Source organism: Perca fluviatilis, chromosome 2, assembly GCF_010015445.1.
Source record: "Perca fluviatilis chromosome 2, GENO_Pfluv_1.0, whole genome shotgun sequence".
Classification (NCBI taxonomy): Eukaryota; Metazoa; Chordata; class Actinopteri; order Perciformes; family Percidae; genus Perca; species Perca fluviatilis.
Genome location: NC_053113.1, coordinates 11426660 through 11442389, shown reverse-complemented (window position 1 = coordinate 11442389; position 15730 = coordinate 11426660). Strand labels below are relative to the sequence as shown.

The 15730-nt window shown below is 41.2% G+C and overlaps 1 long non-coding RNA gene across 1 annotated transcript; it reads right to left on the bottom strand.

The window, feature by feature from the left end:
* Positions 1-305: 305 nt before the first annotated feature.
* On the bottom strand, positions 306-14914 carry LOC120552116. The gene is made up of 3 exons (XR_005637959.1): positions 14832-14914; positions 6798-6856; positions 306-715 (listed from the first exon to the last, which is right to left on the bottom strand). It is a non-coding gene; the product is annotated as an uncharacterized LOC120552116 (long non-coding RNA).
* Between the last annotated feature and the right edge of the window lie 816 nt (positions 14915-15730).

Below are 15730 nucleotides of genomic sequence, written 5' to 3'. Positions count from 1 at the left end.
TGTGAACGTCGCTATCACCCTCAATGCCCTGCCGAACCCTGTTCAAAAATCTTTCAGTTCAATAAAGCGTTGCTTGACGGTCTTTTAGTGTTTATACTAACACAAAGTCAGAAGGCCATCTGTGCATTTGCCTGTTGCCTTTATTACATGCCGTGAAGCTGACTGACAATACACAAATACAACAGGCTCATGCCACGGGAAAAAAATAATCAAATATTTGTATTGAACAGCTAAATCTGACTGAAACATTTTGAGTTGGGTACAGCCCTACCAGACAGCCAGCGGCCTCCAGGGAAAGTCCCACAAAAACCTCAAGTATCTTATGTCCAAATTCATTTTTTATTATACTCAGGATGGGAAACTTCAACTGTAACAGTTTAAAAAAGTACCTTTAATATCTTTCAATATTACATGAGAAAAAGTGTCATTTAAAAAAGTCTTTTCAAGTCTTTTCAGTAGCATTGAAGATAAAAAAACAAACCAGAACCAGGTTTCAGTGATAGAAAGCCTGTATTTCTGCAGCCAAGAGAAATATCGTAATCCTTCTCATTTGAGGCACTTTTCTACTTGTTAGGTAAGAACACAGCTCCTCGTCTCGTCCCATGGCTCCTTTGCTACTTACAAGCAATAGGAAATATATAGGACAGGTTAATGGGGTTCAGGTATAGCTTGTTGTCTTATCAGGCGCTCCCTTTCCTGCTGGACACACGGGTCTCTGGTGTGAAGAAAAGGAGACAAAAAGGAAAGAAAGACGAGGATGTAAGAAAAAGAGGCCAACGAGAGAATGAGCTACATCACAGCTTTTTTTCTTCCAAACATCATTCTCATTTCCAGATTTCAGCGCAGCCCGGCTAACTTTATATTTCATTGCTAAAAATGGCTCCATGCCATCCTCTGCATTCACATTTAAAGAATTTTCTTTTGAAAAATCCCCAACAATGAATGTTTGAAGCCGAGCGAGCCAAGCGTGAGCCTTGAGGATGTTTCTTTGTACTGTAAATGTGGTGGGAAGGAGGGAAACGACTCGGCAAAGCAGCTCATTTGTAACTTCAAACTTTGTTGTTGAGAGCCAATTTACATCCTGCTATTATTCAGTATTGAGGACATTTAATAAGCTTTTGTAGCTTCTTAGAGGTGCAAATGAGGAGGTCCAGTTTCCAAAAGGGAGAAATCCAGCGTTTGAAAAATGTAACATACAAGAATAATAAACAGCTTTTTTTGGTATGTAAATTAAACCGAATATCAAATATCACCTCAAGGCCCCTGAAACTGTTAGCTTTCTAAAAATCTGTTTATAATGACACACTTCAGAATACCCGTCTGTAAATAGATGCAAACTCGCCCTGTCTTTAGGGAAAAGCAAACATTCAAGACCACAAACACACACACACACACACACACACACACACACACACACACACACACACACACACAAAGTAAGTAGAGCTGGGTATTGGTTTAGATAGAAATAAATTAATCACTATTTGTATGGTTTTGCTCACAGCCAAGCACTGCAAGCGTTTTTTGATTTAATGTGACGTGTGATTGGTCCACTATCGCAGAAGCTACAACCTATAAAGTCTGGGGTGTGGTAAAGTCTAGCGTGGTGCATTTCACAGAGTTCAGCGAGCCGAGATGCCGCAAAAACTTTTAATATAAATATTCTATTGGTATTGATTTTGTGAGGGGAGCAACACAGTGTCGGACTTTGAAAAGCCCTTCTCTAACTGGACTTCCTGAATCATATTTTTTATTCTTATTCTTATTCTCTTATTCAACTTTATTGTCATTGCACGTCACAAGTACAAATGTTGTTAGCGTCTAACCAGAAGTGCTTTAAGCAGTGATTAAATAACATATGCTACAGTATATACAGAGTACAAGATATGAAATGATATATCAAAATATATGTGTCTATATGAGTGTCTATCACCACAGGTATGTACAGGCTATGAACAGGCTATGCCTATGGCTATGGTAATACAGAATAAATAACTATACAGTATGTACAGTGATGCAAATTCTGAATTTTGGAGGGATTATACATCATATATTATATACAGTACAGGCCAAAAGTTTGGACACACCTTCTCATTCAATGAGTTTCCTTTTTATTTTCATGACTATTTACATTGTAGATTCTCACTGAAGGCATCAAAACTATGAATGAACACATATGGAATTATGTACTTAACAAAAAAGTGTGAAATAACTGAAAACATGTCTTATATTTTAGATTCTTCAAGGTAGCCACCCTTTGCTTTTTTATTAATAAGGGAAATAATTCCACTAATTAACCCTGACAAAGCACACCTGTGAAGGTAAAACCATTTCAGGTGACTACCTCATGAAGCTCATTGAGAGAACACCAAGGGTTTGCAAAGTTATCAAAAAAATCAAAGGGTGGCTACTTTGAAGAATCTAAAATATAAGACATGTTTTCAGTTATTTCACACTTTTTTGTTAAGTACATAATTCCATATGTGTTCATTCATAGTTTTGATGCCTTCAATGAGAATCTACAATGTAAATAGTCATGAAAATAAAGAAACACATTGAATGAGAAGGTGTGTCCAAACTTTTGGCCTGTACTGTATATTATATTATATATATTAGGGCGTGTATGAATCCACTTTTGCTAGTTTAACGGTGGAAAAAAAGGGCGGGCGGGTGCATGGTTCAAAAGGGTTGTACTTAGTGACTTAATTAATCATAGGTGTGTTTTGGGCGTAGCATGCAATAAACCAATCAGAATGTCATCTCCCATTCCCTTTAAAGCCAGGCACGTTTGGACCTTGGACCAGCGTGTGGCGTTTCGTTTCCCCGTTGCTGTGTGCCCCTGCGCCTGGGGATGAGCCCGGGGATCGCATCCCACGTGTGACGGTCCGTCCTGTTGTTGTGGCCGGCGTGTGGCGCCTAATTTCCCTGTTGTTGCGTCCCCCAGAGCAGGTTTGAAAATTGTGACCTGTACACGTTAAAAATTCGTGGCGTGTACACGAAATAAACGTCAAAATCGTGACCTGTACACAAATTAATGAATCAAAATAACCTGACTATTTCACGGCCTGGCGTGAGACCGGGTTGGCACGTGCTGTGCACGAGCCTAGCTGCATTTAACTAATGCTCTGTTAAAATAACAATGAAATTCTGCGTTATTGACTATACACCAGGTTTTAGTTGGGTCAATGGAGCGATCACTTCCCGCTGCCTCAAGATAGCAATACGCCCAGAATGCACCTGAACACACCTCCCTGTAAGACCAGCACGCCCATGGGTGCAAAGATGGGCGCAGGGGCATTTGCTATTTAAACGACGTGGTCGCTGGACGGGAAATTGACAACTGCGTCCATTTTAAACTAGTAAAGACACTGCGTTGGGCTTTGCGCTGCGCTGGGTGCAAAATGGGGCCAAATCCTTTGAAACAGATCTACTTTGATAATTAAAAGAACAAAAAAAAACAATGACTTTGTAAATGCATGCACAAACAGACACACACTACATTGGTCTGAGTTGTTGGGCAGAGAAATGTTAACATGACCAGATGGGAATAGAGAGAGGAGGACAGAGGTGGGAGGGAGAGGTTGAGAAAATGAGACTGAGTAGGATGGAAAGAGAGAGAGAGACAGATAAAAGGGCAAAAAGAGACAAGAGGAATACAAGTATAGGCCATGTAGGCGGAGAGCAAATGTTAATTTATGGCATGTTCGGTGCCAAGGTCTCTCTCACATAAGAGGAGAGCAGGTGCAGATTAGTAGATATTCAGTAACAAAAGGAATAAAAGCACTGTATGAAAAAAAAAAATTGTTTTCCGTTCCAAACAGCAGGCTTTTGAAAATATAGGACAATGTTTCAGGACCAGAAAAGCTTTTCATCCTCCTTTGTCTAAGCCCAATTTGAAGGTTTTCCTCCTCCTCGTCTTATAAAAATAGCTCTTTTGACATTCAGATTTCTTGAATTCTTTGCCTGGTTTAGTCTGAAGATGCTGCGTTTGTGCACCTAGGTCAAAATCAGACTTGTCTCATGTTAACTGCAGGACAGGGACACTGTTGTCTGATTGACACTATAAAGTATTTTTAATATTTGTTCAGGATCATTCATTTATATTAATAGTTTGATATGGTGATCAGTGTTAGTAGTACTTGAGACCGGTCTTGGTCACAAGACCACTTTTTGAAGATCTCGGCCTCGTGTCGGAATCCCCGGTTCCCCTTCTGCTTTGTCTCGCATTGCCAGACCTTCCTCCACAGTGCTGCGGAGGAAGGTCTTGCTAGTCCACACAGCATTCTGGGATGGGAGAAAAACGTACACTGGTTTGTTGGTATTTCTTTAAACCAATCACAATCGTCATGGGCGGTGCTAAGCGCCGGAAGGCCTGGGTGCCTTCGCAAAATGGCCTCGGAAAGGAACTTGTTTTGGTGGAACATGTGTACGTTCAAAAGTTGTTTTAGTCGTGCAACAGAAAACTCAGATTGGACAGATAGTCTAGCTAGCTGTCTGGATTTACCCTCCAGAGATCTGAGGAGCAGTTAACCAGAGTCCTCACAAATCCACCGGAGGTTAGAATTACAACACAAAGACAGCGGAAGGTAACGGACATCCGGCCGAAAAGAAGGAGATCCAGCGACAACGGAGCAATCCCGGAAGTGGAAGGTCGTGGATATAGACTACCCCCCAGCTTAACACGCACTCCCAAAGTAAATGTGTAAAGGTGACAGCAGAAGAAGCTAAAGTCATCAATCTGCCTCTGTACCAAAACTCTCCAGACATCTTTTCACCCCTCAGCCAAATATTTGCTCTACATATTAGCTAGTTGTGTATATACTGTATGTTTCAGTTGTTTGGTCTGGTCTCAGTCTGGTCTCGGTCTCAAGGTCTCGGTCTTGTCTCTGTCTCTACCCCTCAAAGTTTAGGTCTTGTCTCGGTCTCAACCCCTCAAAGTTTAGGTCTTGTCTCGGTCTCTACCCCTCAAAGTCTTGGTCTTGTCTCGGTCTCTACCCCTCAAAGTCTTGGTCTTGTCTCGGTCTCTACCCCTCAAAGTCTTGGTCTTGTCTCGGTCTCTACCCCTCAAAGTCTTGGTCTTGTCTCGGTCTCTACCCCTCAAAGTCTTGGTCTTGTCTCGGTCTCTACCCCTCAAAGTTTAGGTCTTGTCTCGGTCTCTACCCCTCAAAGTCTTGGTCTTGTCTCGGTCTCTACCCCTCAAAGTCTTGGTCTTGTCTCGGTCTCTACCCCTCAAAGTCTTGGTCTTGTCTCGGTCTCTACCCCTCAAAGTCTTGGTCTTGGTCTTGTCTCGGTCTCGATACTCTTTCGATGAAAAAAAAAACATGTCAATAAACTACATGTCTGGCCCTTGATGTGATTTTCATTTTTCAGTGTTGCCCTTACTGCAATTGAGCTTGACACACATGCTGTACACAAACCGAAATGTAAAGATGGCAATCTGTGGCTTTTATTTTTTTGATAAATAACAGCCGGTCCTTCCTATGCAGCACTTCTGCAGCATCTTTGGCTTTAGTGAGGGTTGCCTGATAATGTCGGTGAGCACCTGTGTTGGTTTTGGTTTCTGTGCAGGCCGAATCGAATTTGGACAGGGTAGTGTTGGCCGTTATGCACTACGCAAATTATTTTTCTTCTTCTTCTTTTTCTTTTAAGTGGTAAATTACAGCCGGGGCAGAGCATTACCCGCCACCGATTGTCGCCCGCCAAAACATATATCGAAAAAAACTAATTTCCATATTTCATTTGTATAGTTCGTTGTCTTTTCCCTTTTCAATCGCAACTGCTGCATTTGGCTATGTTTCGTCAGCGTGAGCGCACTATGTCCTCGAAATAGCAAGTGTAAGTACACAAGTGCACGGTTTGAGACAGCATGAATGTCATCAGTTTTTAAAGCTTCTACTTTTTCTAAAGAGAATTTGTACAACCCTATTATCAAGAAGCGTTAGACTGACCGATTGACCAGCGAACAACATCTACTGTACCTACTTCTGTTATCCAGGTAAATTAAAAAAAAAGTAGTATATTCTGTTTCTAACTTATCTTTTATACTTAAATGACAGATTCAGAGCATGAGCAAGCTGACAGGTTCTGCTGGTAGAAGAGGGACACCTGCTGAGAATGGCCAGAGGGGGTGGGGGTGGGTGCGTGTGGGTGTGCGTGTTTGTGCGTGTGTCTGTATGTTAGCTGCTAACACACACATGGAATGTAGACGCGCACTGACGAACATATACACAACACTTAACATGCACACAGGAACACACACGCACCCACACATGACATAATCTGACATGCCGGAAGTTGAGCTAGATGTTAGCCCTGAACACTACACGCCTTTGATCTTAATGTACTGAGTTTAGCAGGTTCGACACACACACACACACACACACACACACACATACACACACACACACACACACACACACACACACACACACTTGGTCTCAGATCTCTCTTTTTTCGGTCTTGCTTTCTAACTTTTTATCTTCCTGTGTCGCTTTGTTCTTCAGAACTAATTAATCTATGTCTCTTCAGATGTGTGCGATAGTGCTGATTCTTCCTGCCGTGCCTATCATAGAAAAAAACTGCTCCTCATTAGCATATTAGCGTACCGCTAGCAGACGATCAGCTGCAACAGATGTCTGCTCTTCTGATGGCGCAGGCGTCTGTTTGAGAAAAAGTTTCAGGCTCGTTCTGCAGACAGAGCAGGAATCCTTGACGGGTTCACAATGTGAGAGTGCCAACAAAAAAAAAAAAGAAACATGAAATATTGTAATTAAAGCAAGTAAGTGCATAAAACTTACAAATCTGTGGTGTCTTTTCATCCGTACGTTTCTTCTTACAGCAAAACTGAGGCAGAGATCTGTAGTAAGATGTGAATGAAACAGAAAGAAAGTCATTACAAGAGGAATAATAGCAGCTAAGTAGACAAAAGATGAAAAGAGAAATCAAATCAACACGGCACCATGAAGGCCCAGAGGGAGTGTTAGCACTCGATGTCTCGGAAACTACACAGCATGTAAGTGAAACCTCGCTGTGGATTTCTTTGGTGACGTAGAACAAAAGGGAACTCAAATTTTAAGACTTGTGTGAGACTGTGTTTAATTGCCATAGAGTTTCTAGACTTTAAAAACAAATGCATGGCATTTCTTTTGGGTATACAGCATAAAATAAATTAGCTGACCTGGCTGTGTCGATCATAGAGAGCTGTTAATGTCACTGCATCGTCTGGCTCTCCTCCATTCGGCTTTTTAAACGACACCGTGGCAAACACTGAATAAATCTGATTGATCACGGGTTGAAAAATCATGAGTGTGCAGTCAATACTATAATGAGCCATCAGCAGATTCTATCCAGTTAAATATTCAACCAGTGGTGATTAAACTGCAACTGTGGACTGACTGACGGTATCGCCAGCAGCATTGTGGCTTTCATGCATTTCATATCACAGCTTCCTGCTGGCTAGCCCTCCACTTGAGCCCTTGCAGCATTTCTAGTCGTGTTCTCGAATGCCTAAAACTTCAGTGTGTCAGACTCCTGAAACCTGCGTTTCCCCAACTCCCAAAGCTCAGCCCGGAGGCTTCAGTCAATTACTTTAGATAAGACCCTGAGTACAGCGTAGGCTCTCTTTCTATCTTAACACTTAACAGTGTTCTTATGTGACAAAGTACAAGCTCATTGTAGACTTAAATATGAAATTTAAAAACTAAAATTAGATCATAAATCTGTACAGATTTGTAACAATTGGGAATTCTTTTCTGTTGACAGCACCAACAAGAAGCTCATCTCATAGCTGCGACAGACCTGCAAGCTATTCACAGCAAAAAAAAGTAGCGGTGGGCGGATCGATCCAAATATCGATAATATCGATACCAACGTTGGTATCGATATTGATCAATACCAGTGTAATGAGATCGATACTTTAGTTTTAGTTTTTCTCTCCAGTATGCACCGCTGCGGTTCCATCAAAGAGGCGACCTGGCTGTCGGTGTTATACCAGCGGCGCAGGCAAACAAGCAAGCAAGCAGCCAGGCCCAGCGGCGGCCAGCAGCACACACACACACACACACACACACACACACACACACACACACACACACACACACACACACACACACACACACACAAGCAGGACAGAGACGGAGCAGAAGAATGGAAGAGAGGAAGATGAGCACTGTCTGGCTATATTTTCAGGCCAAAAAGCATTACTACTTGGTCAAAAATGAAACAACGGCAAGCTGTATAATTTGTAAAAAGGCTGTAAGATACAGCGTTAAAGCGCCCATATTATACTCATTTTCAGGTTCATAATTGTATTTTAAGGTTGTACCAGAATAGGTTTACATGGTTTAATTTTTAAAAAACACCATATTTTTGTTGTACTGCACAGCTCTCTCTCACTGCTGCAGATCCTCTTTTCACCTGGTTTCTGTTTTAGCTACAGAGTGAGACCTCTTTTCTTCTTCTTCTTCTGTACTATCTTTGATTGCACTCGCACATGCGCAGTAGCTCAGATGTAGAGCATGTCAGCTAGCTAGCTCTAGAGACAGTAAAAGAGAGCCTGTTTCTCCAACTTTGGTCAGTTACAAGGCAGGATTAGCTGGGAGACTTCTTCTAAATGAGGGCGCACATGGAAGTAGTTCTTTTGTAGATTATGGTGAACTTGTGTGTGTTGTAGCAGTGCTTTGCTATTGAGAACGAGGTACCATGCTAGTGTTAGCATTAGCGTTAGCATGCTAATGCTAACGCTACGAGCTAACGGTTGTGGTTAGCCAGCTCATTTCGGACTGTGACGTCACAGTCCGAGCCGATTTTGAACAGCTCACCAGGAGACTGAAGGCAGGACACATTCAGAAACCGCATCTCACTCAAAACACCATGGATGGATTTATTTCAAAGTTTGTATGTGTGTGTGGAAGCACCAGAGACACAAAAGAACACCCCAAATCACCAGAAAAAGTGTTTTTTTCATAATATGGGCACTTTAACACAACCAATGTATACAAGCATATGCAAATTCTGTCCTGGGTTTTAACTTATTAATAATCCAAAGGAGAAATCACAAAAACACTTAAAAGGTCATGAGAATTCATTCAGATTTAGCAATTTGATGATGAATCCACCTTAATTATTAAAAAGTATCAGTATCGGCGATGCTGGCCCTGGGTTTACTTGGTATCGGGTCGATACCAAATTTTGCGGTATCGCACACCACTTCTTTTCAGAGCTGCCATGCAGAGCACACCGCAGTAACGCTACTTGGCGGTGAATTCTTTTCCACTGCGTTGGGTTTCTTTGTTCACTTCCATTGATATTGGTGTTCTTCCTGTGTGTACTTTAAACAACGGCCCTCGAAACCGAGCAGGTCCTGTTGGAGTTGGAGCTATCGGAGCTAATAAATGTCGAACAACAGTTACTTTTTTTAATAAAACGACTTCAACGAAGGAGAGAGAGAGAGAGAAGACGTCGCAGCAGACGGTGTGTTGGACTGTTGAACCAAGGCAAGAGGAGGGTGAGTTTTCTTTGCTTGTCCAGCAAATGCAGCAGCATTTAAAAATACTTCTCACATGGAACCAACATGTAGTTGTTGCTCGATCGTCACCTGAAGATTACACCAACAAAGAGATATTTTTCAGCAGCAGCTTGCTTCTACTATTTGAGTGCAGACTTGTCAAATCTTTTATGTGTCATGCTTTTATTTTACAGCTGAGCCGCCTGTTTCTTGACACGTCCCACTTCCTTATATTTTGCTGTTTCTGCGAATACAATCCATCATAGAATCTGGTTCCCTGCTGCTCATTAATCTTAATATCTTACGACAGGCTAAGGCACGTTGGGATTGAATCCCAGTAGGACAGACCAAGAGTCTTACCTGTTTATTTAAAGGGACAGTGGCCGCAGAACATGAAGAAACAAACAAATGAAAGCAAGACACAGTTAGCCGAGAAGGCTCATTTTCATCTGATGGTCAGATGTTTAAAGCATCCTAAAATCAAATATTACATTTTTACAAAGTTAAGAAGTTAACCACAAAAACACTATAATTGACAATGGAAATGCATACAAACAAAACCCTGCAACCCTAAAAACACACACAATCTACTGTCCACATTGAGCAAGGACAGTTACCTTCTGTATCTTTCATGTTACAGTGTAAGCAATCTACGGAAGAGGATCAGACTTTTTTCTCAGAAGAAATGTATTATTTCAAAAAACAAAAAAACCCACTTATTCTGACTTCAAACTCAGAACTGAAATCGATTTTTCACATGTGGCTCCTAATTATCTTCCGTAGCAATGGTATGAATAAAGGTTCAATCATTTCTTTCTGTCCATATTGAATTTTGTTAGGATTATAACATTTTCACTTGTTGCTGCTCAACTTTAAAATAGCCGCATGACATTCATGTCGCCTCTCAGCAGGAAAGTCAAATTAAAGTTCACCTCTGACGTTAAAGCTCGTGGCTGTGCGTGTCTGAGCTTCACGGCCCACGGGAATAAAAGTACACACACACACACACACACACACACACACACACACACACACACACACACACACACACACACACACACAGACAGAATCTGGCTGCATTTAACCCTGTGTGTTTTCAGTGTTGTGCAAGTTAAGTTCACACTTCACAAGAGCTAGCTCAAAGTTCAGTTCACACATGCACGCACACGCACGCACGCACGCACACATACACACATACACAAACACACACACGATTATGCAGAATTTACAAGAATGCAGCATAATGGAACAAATTCAAGAAGAAAAAAATGAATCAATGAGAAAAATAAACAATAAATGATAATTGAACATTAACCACAGAGAGGGTTTGAGATATATATATATATATATATATATATATATATATATATATATATATATATATATATATATATCAGTGAAAATGTGTCCATACGAGCAGAGATATTTCCTCTCTGCTAGCAGTGAACACCATTAAAAGCTCTGCTGTTGGTTTGCCTCTCGTGTTAAATGAATGGCTCTGGGCCAATCACAGCGCAGTCTGCTGTCGGGGACAGGAGAGAAAAGGTCATGAATTCCTCTACCCTCTTCTCCACTTTAATTGAAAAACAAGATGCGCGCGGGTGACACGCTGTCTGCAAACATACCAAACGTTTAACAGACCTCCTAAAAAAAAATCCAACCTTATAGGATCAGAAGCATTCAGCAGAAACACCACTACCTATCCAGAGACGAGACAGCCTTGGTGGACAGCATTGTAAAGGAGCTGATTTCGCAATCAAAGGCGGATGCTTTACTGGATGAAAAAAAATGGATTATTAAAACTAAATGAAAGAAATGCAATGCCACATAAAACCTTGATGTGAAAGGAATCACGTTGAAAAGGCCCGAGCTAAGAAATACTGAATTCAAATATTAATGTGCAACTTTTTGCCATGGAGCAGTACATATCCTCCTCCGTTTGTTATGTTCCTACATCAATATTCATCTTCATAACGCGTCATGTGGCCTGAGGCTGCATCTTAAAACCCTCTGCTGATTTAGACGGAGAATGCAGCCAGTTTGCAATATATATATATATATATATATATATAAAAAAAAAAAAACAGCTGCTCTTTTAGAGTTAAGCTTCTGTGCTCGTTGTTCACTGTCTGCTTTGCTCTATTGCAAAAAATAAATAAATTATAAATACATCTTTTCTGCTGATACTTTTTGTAGTTAGGTATGAACCGAGTGTGCACTTTAAGGCAGGGGTCTTCAACATTTTTAAAGCCAAGGACCCCCTAACTGAAAGAGAGATGGATCAGGGACCCCCTACTACATATATTGTATAAAATGAAGTTGCATATTAAACTGAGCCTACAATAACATGTGGGCAGCCTAAAGCCTTTATACATACCTTTTTTACATGTAATACTAAGCGTTTAAAATAAAAATAAAAATTGAGCCTTATGAATGTCTTCATTTTAAAACATACATGTGTGTAAATTGTCAGGATTAACTGTATCTGTGGATGGCTACCTTAGTGACTACCTAACACAGGCCAGTAAGCCCATCATTTGGGGATTAATATTTGCTAATAATATGTTGGATTCATTGGGGAAAAAAAACTCAAATTAACATTAATTTGGAGGCCCCCTTGCATTGACTCTGAGGACCCCTTATGGGTCCCGGACCCCCTGTTGAAGATCCCTGCTTTAAGGAAATAGCCACACTCGTGTACAGGGGTGTGGTGCTATTTAAGTACAAGTTGTGGCTCGTTTCGAACTACTGTCTCTAAGATGGCGAGTTTACATCAAACAGTCAACTATAATTATAGAATGAAAGGATGTTTTGCTGCTTTTTCATCTTTACTAATTCACTGTGCCGCTCAAAGGCAGCCGCCGACAGCTACCGGCAACTTTTTATTATTATTTTTTGAATATATGATTATTGCAGATCAACATTGGGTACAGACTACTCTTGTTCATACAAGCAACATTGTTTTTCCATTTTCTTATTCTTACAATAACATCAATAAGCAGCAGCCAAGAATGCAATTATCCGAAGGATTCTGAACACATCGTGGTGAGGTACCGCAGTAAACACCAAGACCTGGCTAAAAAAAACAAAAAGCAAACCGGGAGTCAAAAGGGAGAAGAAAAATTCCCCACGAAACCACCACCATTACATTATCAATATATGTGACCCCCTCATCACACAGCCTCTTCCCTCAGACCCCTTAAGTGCTCCAAAACCAGTCCCCATGCCTTATCAAATACACTCTTCCTCCCTGCACTCGTGAAGCTGAGCCTCTCCAGATGGAGGCCTGTGCCCAGCTCTACCAACCACATCCCAAATCAAGGCACACTACCGGCAACTTTTAAGGTGGAATGTTTTCTTACATCTTACTCAATGCCTGACGTCGTAAGTCAATCAACACACCTTAAAAATCAACATGACAACTTCGACCATTCCATTTGTTTTTTATTACCTCTCTTGTATGACATACACTGAAGTTATAATCAGATCTTCAAGCGCTTAAAAAGAACATGAATTTCAATGGGATTATGCAAACTGAGAAATTCACAACTCACTTGGAGAAAACAAAAAAAAATGTCTTCGTATCCCTCATCCTAAAACGTCACGCACAGAAACCTTGCACACCGAGTCCAATGCGTGTTAAGTATTCTGTTGCAAAAAACTTCGCAAAACAATACAAAATTGAGTCTTCACCCAGTGAGGATGATCTGTTGTGTCCTCTCTCTTCTTCAAAAAGACAAAAATAAATAAGAAATATTGGTTCTAATCCTGAGCAAGGGAGAGTTCTTCCTCCTTATCAAGAAGCTGCACGGATCCATTCAAAGTTTACTTCAGGATGTCGGTGGCTCAGTGTGGTGCCTTGCTAGCGATACTGGAGCGAAGACCACCAATGGAGGCTGGCAGCGTGTCTAAGGTATGGACACACACATACACAAGCAAGTGTCAAATCAACTCAAAATGTAGAAAATTGAATGGGATCTGATATATTGAAATTGTTTGTTGGACTTTGGAGGACGCCATTTCCACTTGGTCGACGCCACAAACAAGAGACACTTATCAACAGGGCACGCTCTGGAGAGTGCCTGCACCCACCACTCACCACTGGATCCCCTGGACATGACACCCCCCTGCCCCTTGCACTATTCTCTGTATATATTTATCTTTATTAAATCACTTAAAAGTATTTGGTGTCACGTCTGCTTTTGGGTCCAACCTCCGGTGCCGTTCCGTAACATTGTGTTTGGCCCCTGCGAGGTTACACCATTGAAGTCTGGTCACTGTCCTGAACTCTCTCTTTGATTGATGGTCATTTCTTGGGAATCCAGCGCATTCAGCAGAAACACCACTACCTATCCAGAGACGAGACAGCCTTGGTGGACAGCATTGTAAAGGAGCTGATTTCGCAATCAAAGGCGGAGGATTTACTGGATGAAAAAAAATGTATTATTAAAACTAAATGAAAGAAATGCAATGCCACATAAAACCTTGATGTGAAAGGAATCACGTTGAAAAGGCCCGAGCTAACAAATACTGAATTCAAATATTATTCAATCCAGCGCAGAAACTTCACAGCAATGCGTGCCAAGAAATTGGAGTATTACAACCTTGAGTTTCTGCTTTGATGACAATTTGGCAAAAAAAAAAAGATCACTTTTGCTCTGGAGACATGTTGAATGATGACTTTCTGGAATTAATTTTCTTCTTTCCAAATTGGGTATACTGTATATCACTGGAGTGGAGGTTAAGTGTGTGTGTGTGTGTGTGTGTGTGTGTGTGTGTGTGTGTGTGTGTAGCTGAGAACTGAAGAGGTGACACAATGAGCGGTCTTTTCACCACGAATCATTCCTCTACCTTACCTCTCTCTCTCTCTCTCTCTCTCTCTCACTCACTCACTCACTCACACACACACACTTACACTTTGTACACTTTGTACACTTTGTACATCTTCACATTCAATCATCCATGCACTCTGTCTTCTGCACTCATCACGCATTTAGGTACATGGCTATGCAGCGAGTGAAACACACTTCCAAAAAAGTAGTCAAGACATGAGCTGACTTGATGGCCTTTTTAATGGAAGCCGTGTGAAAACTTAAACAGCACAAAAGACATGTATAAATTCCAAATAATTACAATGTAGTGTATATATCTCCATGAACATAAAATAAATGCATGAACATAAACCAATGACCAAATCTTAAATACTGCTAAAATAATCATCCAAGGCAAATCAAAACAGGTAAGTATTTAAGGTAAGTGTGTAATATTACTTAAATCTATAACATAATTTAGCTAACTTAGAACTTTCTAGAACAAATGTACTTACATATTGTGCCTTCTAAAGGGTGCAAACAGAAGATGGAGGTGAATGTAACACGCACCCTTTTCCGATGTGTTTTTCCATCAAAATGGCGCATACAAACTGAAACTTTATTCAAAGGAAACCTATAAACAGAAGACAGCACACATCTATCCGCCAGTTGACACTAGAGGCCACTAAACTGCAGTAACTGCAAGAGACAGAAAAGTGTGTAATTTATAGCGCAGAGACAGAACCTACTGTTTAAACAAATAACTCGGATTTCCCACGCCATACTACACCGGGAGCGTCTCAGAATCGGAGCGTCTTGTCCACCCAACTCGCAAATTTGATTGCGTCTACCAGTACTTTACAGAACAATTGTGTTTATTAAGCTAGTATCTACCTTCCACTCCAAGTACCTTCCTCCAAAAACAGATCTGTGATGTTGTATTATGTTTTTCCACCTGCAAGATGAATTTCTCATCGTCCGTGGTGTTATAAAGGAGACATATACGGTATTGGGGAGGGGGGATGTCTATTGGTGAATTGAATGGAGACTCTCGTTTCACTTCCTGTCCGGCTGTCCAAATGGCTCGCGTGAAAATAGACCTGGCGCGTAGCTTTAGCAGAGCAGATAGCAGCATTAGGCATGCTTCTGGGCCGCGCCGTGGCGCAGCTGGTGAAAAATCAAGCGTTGACTTAAATGGCTGCGATTGCTCGCGGGGCCCGTGGCTCACCCGGAACGCTGCGCAGACGCGCCCGTTGGAAAATAGGGATAACCTGGACATACAGTTCATGTACATACATGCAGGTGTAGACACTGATGCACAGGCACACATTCGACACTTAAAGACTATTGTGGGAGAGTGAAAATGTGTGTCCGTGTGATTATTAGTTGATAATTGGTTTCTTCTGAAGTAAGT